This window comes from Oncorhynchus masou, chromosome 3 (genome assembly GCF_036934945.1).
Source record: "Oncorhynchus masou masou isolate Uvic2021 chromosome 3, UVic_Omas_1.1, whole genome shotgun sequence".
NCBI lineage: Eukaryota > Metazoa > Chordata > Actinopteri > Salmoniformes > Salmonidae > Oncorhynchus > Oncorhynchus masou.
In genome coordinates, this window is record NC_088214.1 from 48,409,174 (window position 1) to 48,415,759 (window position 6,586).

Genomic DNA, 6,586 nt, shown 5'->3' on the forward strand with positions numbered 1-6,586 from the left:
GGCGGACGAAAGAGAGCAGTAGGAGTAGCAGTGTTATCTGTGGTGATCCATGTTTCCGTCAGTGCCAAGAAGTCGAGGGACTGGAGGGAGGCATAGGCTGAGATGAACTCTGCCTTGTTGGCCGCAGATCGGCAGTTCCAGAGGCTACCGGAGACCTGGAACTCCACGTGGGTCGTGCGCGCTGGGACCACCAGATTAGGGTGGCCGCGGCCACGCGGTGTGGAGCGTTTGTATGGTCTGTGCAGAGAGGAGAGAACAGGGATAGATAGACACATAGTTGACAGGCTACAGAAGAGGCTACGCTAATGCAAAGGAGATTGGAATGACAAGTGGACTACACGTCTCGAATGTTCAGAAAGTTAAGCTTACGTAGCAAGAATCTTATTGACTAAAATGATTGAAATGATACAGTACTGCTGGAGTAGGCTAGCTGGTAGTGGCTGCGTTGTTGACTTTGTAGGCTAGCTGGCAGTGGCTGCGTTGTTGACACTACACTAATCAAGTCGTTCCGTCGAGTGTAATAGTTTCTACAGTGCTGCTATTCGGGGCTAGCTGGCTAGCTAGCAGTGTTGATTACGTTACGTTACGTTAAAAGAACGACAATAGCTGGCTAGCTAACCTAGAAAATCGCTCTAGACTACACAATTGTCTTAGATACAAAGACGGCTATGTAGCTAGCTAGCTACGATCAAACAAATCAAACCATTGTACTGTAATGAAGTGAAAGGAAGATGTGATACTACCTGTGGAGCGAAGCGGAATGTTGACCGGGTTGTTGAAATTCTATTCGGTAGACGTTGGCTAGCTGTTGGCTAGCTAGCTAGCAGTATCTCCTACGTTAAGATCGACAAATAGCTGGCTAGCTCACCTCGGTAAATTGAGATAATCACTCTAAGTCTACACACTCTAAACTACACAATTATCTTGGATACGAAGACAGCAAAGACAACTATGTAGCTAGCTAACACTACACTAATCGAGTCGTTCAGTTGAGTGAATAGTTTCTACAGTGCTGGTATTCGTTAGCTAGCTGCTGGGCAGATAGCAGTGTAGACTACGTTAGGACGACGAAATACGATAATTACGCAATTATCTTTGATACAAAGATGGCTATGTAGCTAGCTAAGAAGAAATTGCTAAGATTAGACAAATCCAACCGTTGTACTATAATGAAATGTAATGAAAATGTAATGAAAATGTAATGAAAAGTTATACTACCTGCGGACCGAAGTGTAGATGCGACCGCTCGCTCCAACCCGGAACCGGAAGTTCCGGGTTGTATCACTAGCCACTTTAACTATGCCACTTTGTTTAATACTCATCTCATATGTATATACTGTACTCGATACCATCTACTGTATCTTGCCTATGCTGCTCTGTACCATCACTCATTCATATATCTTTATGTACATATTCTTTATCCCCTAAACACTTGTGTGTATAAGACAGTAGTTTTGGAATTGTTAGTTAGATTACTTGTTGGTTATTACTGCATTGTCGGAACTAGAAGCACAAGCATTTCGCTACACTCGCATTAACATCTGCTAACCATGTGTATGTGACAAATAAAATTTGATTTGATTTGAGGTAGTAAGGGTAGCCAACAACACATCCACCACATTGACCCTCAACACGGTGGCCTCTCAGTGGTGCGTGTTTAGTCCCCTTCTGTAATCCCTGTTCACCCAAAACTGGGTGGCAGCGCACAACTCCAACACCATCGTTAAGTTTGCTGACGACAACACGGTAGTAGGCCTGATCACCGATGACGATGAGACAGCCTATAGGGAGATGGTCAGTGACCTGGCAGTGTGGTGCTAGGACAACAACCTCTCCCTTAACTTCAGCAAGACAAAGGAGCTGATCGTGGACTACAGGAAACGGAGGGCCAAGCACGCCCTCATTCACATTGACGGAGCTGTAGTGGAGAAGGTCGAGAGCTTCAAGTTCCTCGGTGTCCACATTAATAAAGAATTATCATGGTCCACCAACACAGTTGTGAAGAAGGCCACGACAATGCATCTTCCCCCTCAGGAGGATGAAACGATTTGGCATGGACCTTGAAAAAGTTCTACAGCTGCACAATTGAGAGAATCTTGACTGGCTGCATCACCGCTTGTTATAGCAAATGTTTGGCATCCAACCGCAAGGTGCTACAGAGGGCAATGCGTATGGCCCAGTACATCACTTGGGCCGAGCTCCCTGCCATCCAGGACCTCTTTACCAGGCGGTGTCAGTGGAAGGCCCTATAAATTGTCAGACTCCAGCCACCCAAGTCATACTCTTCTCTCTGCTACCGCACAATAAGAAGTACCGGGGCACCAAGTCTGGAACCAACAGGACCTTGAACCTCTTCTATCCCCAAGCCATAAAACTGCTAAATAGTTAACCAAATAGCTACCCGGACGATCTACATTGACCCTTTTTGCACTAACTCTCATCACTGCGACTGTTTATTATCTATCCTGTTATCTAGTGACTTTATTCCTAGTTATATGTACATATCTCCCTCAATTACCTTGTACCCATGCACATCGACTTGGCACTAGTACCCTGTGCATATAGCCATATACTCATTGTGTATTTATTCCTAATTTTTCAATTATTTCTCTTTTTTACTCTCAATATTGTTGGGAAGTTCCCATACGTAAGAATTTCACCGTTAGTCTACACATTTTGTTTACAAAGCATGTGACAAATACAATTTGATTTGAATTTACAGTCAAAATAATTTATTTCAAACAATTATGCAATTTTGACATAGGTGTGAGATGACGTGTGAGGGGCTGCAGGGGTTTCCGCTACGCTAGTGGGTGCTGCCCAGCCTGGTTTTTCATCTTCTGATGGTGGATATAACGTTGAAGATCTGACGTTGTTTTAAAGGTAAAAAATTGAACATATTTTACACAAGGTTTGTCTATGTTGACATTTGGTTACCATGATGACATAATCATGTGGTTGAAACTTCACCCTTAAAACAATTTTATTCAAATCCAATGTATTTTCCACGTAGATTCCACTTCACAATACGTTGACAATTTACATTGAAACGACAATAAAATAAAAGCCCAGAAGAAAGCATGAGTATCTCTGCATCTCTGCAATTAGCCTATAATTACACATGGAATTGAAATTGGAAATCGAACATTTGCAGATTATTCCAAATTGACACAACAAACAAACACCAGCGAGAATATCCTAACATGGATTGCAATAAATGTTTTATTACAAGCAATAATATCCACAACTTTTCATATATCGTATTCATTTCACATCCAAAAGGAAAATAAATATTCTGAATAGCGTGTTAAAGGGAATCATCGACAACGAAAGTAGCACTAGAAAAATACCTCTAAGTATATATAGACAAAATGGTTATTTAAAATGTCCTGGGTCGTGTTCAGTAGAAGAAGAAAACGGACCGAAACGGGGAGGGACTACCTGAAGTTGTCTAATAAGAAACTAATTACATTGCAAATTGTTTTGCTACAGTGTGCACTAATGAATACGACCCTGTTGTCTTAGCAATGCTGTTATGGATAATTGCAGAGGCTGGTCTGAATATTGATGTTTGCTAATGACACACTCATCCCACTCGTAGTTACCAGTGTGAGTCATTCTCTGCTCTCTGCCCGGAGTGGCATATAGCTGTGTGCCACTCCAGACAGAGAGTCTACAATTTTGAGAAATATTTTCTGTTTGTACATTCAGAGATTGGATAGGTATTTCAATTACTTTTGAGTATTATGTCATTTGTATTTAAAAATACTGAAAGTGAATTTGATTTTTATTGCCAGACTATCACTACACTCACTATCATTCACAAGTGACTTTCTTTCAAACACCTTTGTGCATCCACCTACACCCTCTGATGGCTCGTAGTAATATATGGTATCTCCTTTTTGACACCAATGCAGCGGATTTTTGAATAATATGCGGCCACAAAGCTCTAAAGATTAACATTCAGAACTGTGCCAATTGTCTAAGCAATAGATACTGTTCATAGACTGTTAGCCAATGTTCACAGGCTGTTTTATAACTCATTTAAAGGGGCTGCCTGTAAATGTATTTTCTGTATTTTCAAAATACAAAATACATGGATTTTCATCAAATACATTTGTTGGCACCAGTATTTTGTGGTTCATTACAATGCATTGGTCTTTGGGATATTTTATGTTTTGTAACAGATACGTTTCTTTGCCCACCTCTGTGTACGTACATTACCAGGCAAAACTTTGGACACACCTACTCATTCAAGGGTTTTTCTTTATTTTTACTATTTTCTACATTGTAGAATAATAGTGAAGACATCAAAACTATGAAATAACACATATGGAATCATGTAGTAACCAAAAAAGTGTTAAACATATCAAAATATATTTTATATTGGAGATTCTTCAAAGCAGCCACCCTTATCCTTGATGTCAACTTTGCACACTCTTGGCATTCTCTCAACCAGCTCCATGAGGAATGCTTTTCCAACAGTCTTGAAGGAGTTCCCACATATGCTAAGCACTTGCTGGCTGCTTTTCCTTCACTCTGCAGTCCAACTCATCCCAAACCATCTAAATTGGGTTGAGGTCAGGTGATTGTAGAGGCCAGGTCATCTGATGCAGCACTCTCCTTTTCTGTCAAATAGTCCTTCCACAGCCTGGAGGCGTGTTGGGTCATTGTCCTGTTGAAAAACAAATGATAGTCCCACTAAGCCCAAACCAGATGGGATGGCGTATAGCTGCAGATTTTTGCGACTGCACTTGAAGAAACGTTCAAAGTTCTTATTTAATGACCTTCATGTCTTAAAGTAATGATGGACTGTCATTTCTCTTTGCTTATTTGAGCTGTTCTTGCCATAATATGGACTTGGTCTTTCACCAAATAGTGCTATCTTCTGTATACCACCCCTACCTTGTCACAACACATTTGTATTTGTATTTGCATTTATTATGGATCCCCATCAGCTGCTGTCAAAGCAGCAGCTACTCTTCCTTGGGTCCAGCAAAATTAAGGCAATTTATACCATTTTAAAAACACACAATACATACACAGATTTCACAACACAATGTGTGCCCTCAGGCCCCTACTCCACCACTACCACATATCTACAGTACTAAATCCATGTGTATGTACAGTGCGTATGTTATCGTGTGTGTGTATATCGTGTGTGTGTGTGCCAATGCTTGTGTTGCTTCACAGACCCCACTGTGCCATAAGGTGTTTTTTATCTGTTTTTTTTAAATCTAAGTTTACTGTTTGCGTCAGTTACTTCATGTGGAATAGAGTTCCATGTAGTCATGGCTCTATGTAGTACTGTGAGCCTTCCATAGTCTGTTCTGGACATGGGGATTGTGAAGAGACCTCTGGTGGCATGTCTTGTGGGGTATGCATGGTAGTCCGAGCTGTGTGCCGGTAGTTTAGACAGACAGCTCGGTGCATTCAAAATGTCAATACCTCTCATAAATAAAAGTAGTGATGAAGTCAATCTCTCCTCCACTTTCAGCCAGGAGAGATTTACATGCATATTGTTAATATTAGCTCTCTGTGTACATCCAAGGGCCAGCTGTGCTGCTCTGTTCTGAGTCAATTGCATTTTTCCTAAGTCCTTTTTGTGGCACCTGACCACACGACTGAACAGCAGTCAAGGTGCGACAAAACTAGGGCCTGTAAGACCTGCCTTGTTGATAGTGTTGTTAAGAGGGCAAATCATCGCTTTATTATAGACAGACTGCTCCCTATCTTAGCTACTACTGCATCAATATGTTTTGACAATGACAGTTAAAATCTAGAGTTTCTCCAAGCAATTCAGTCATCTCAACTTGCTCCATTTCCACATGATTACAACATTTAGTTGTTTAGCGTTTAGTGAGTGTTTTGTTCCAAATACAATGCTTTTAGATTTAGAAATATTTAGGGCTAACGTATTCTTTGCCACCCACTCTGAAACTAACTGCAGTCTTTGTTGAGTGTTGCAGTCATTTCAGTTGCTGTAGTAGCTGACATGTATAGTGTTGAGTCATACGCATACATAGGCACTCTGTCTTTACTCAAAGTCAGTGGCATGTCGTTAGTAAAAATCAAAAAGAGCAAGGGGCCTAAACAGCTACCCTGGGGAATTCCTGATTCTGACTGGATTATATTTGATAGGCTTCCATTAAAGGACACCCTCTGTGTTCTGTTAGACAGGTAACTCTTTATCCACATTATAGCAGGGGGTGTAAAGCCATAACACACATTTTTTTCCAGCAGCTGCATGTCAGGACAGGACAGCCCCCACAATCATTTTATCATCAATTTCTCTCAGCCAATCATCAGTCCTGTGCGTAAGTGCTGTGCTTGAGAGTGTCGTTCCCTATAAGCATGCTGAAATTCTGTTGTCAATTTGTTTACTGTGAAATGGCATTGTATCTGGTCAAACACCATTTTTCCATTAGTTTACTAAGGGTTGGTAACAGGCTGATTGGTCAGCTCTTTGAGCCAGTAAAGGGGGCTTTACTATTCTAGTAGGCTTAAATTGAAGATGTGGCAAATAGCAGTGGCAATATTGTCTGCTATTATCCTCAGTAATTTTCCATCCAGATTGATTGGCTCA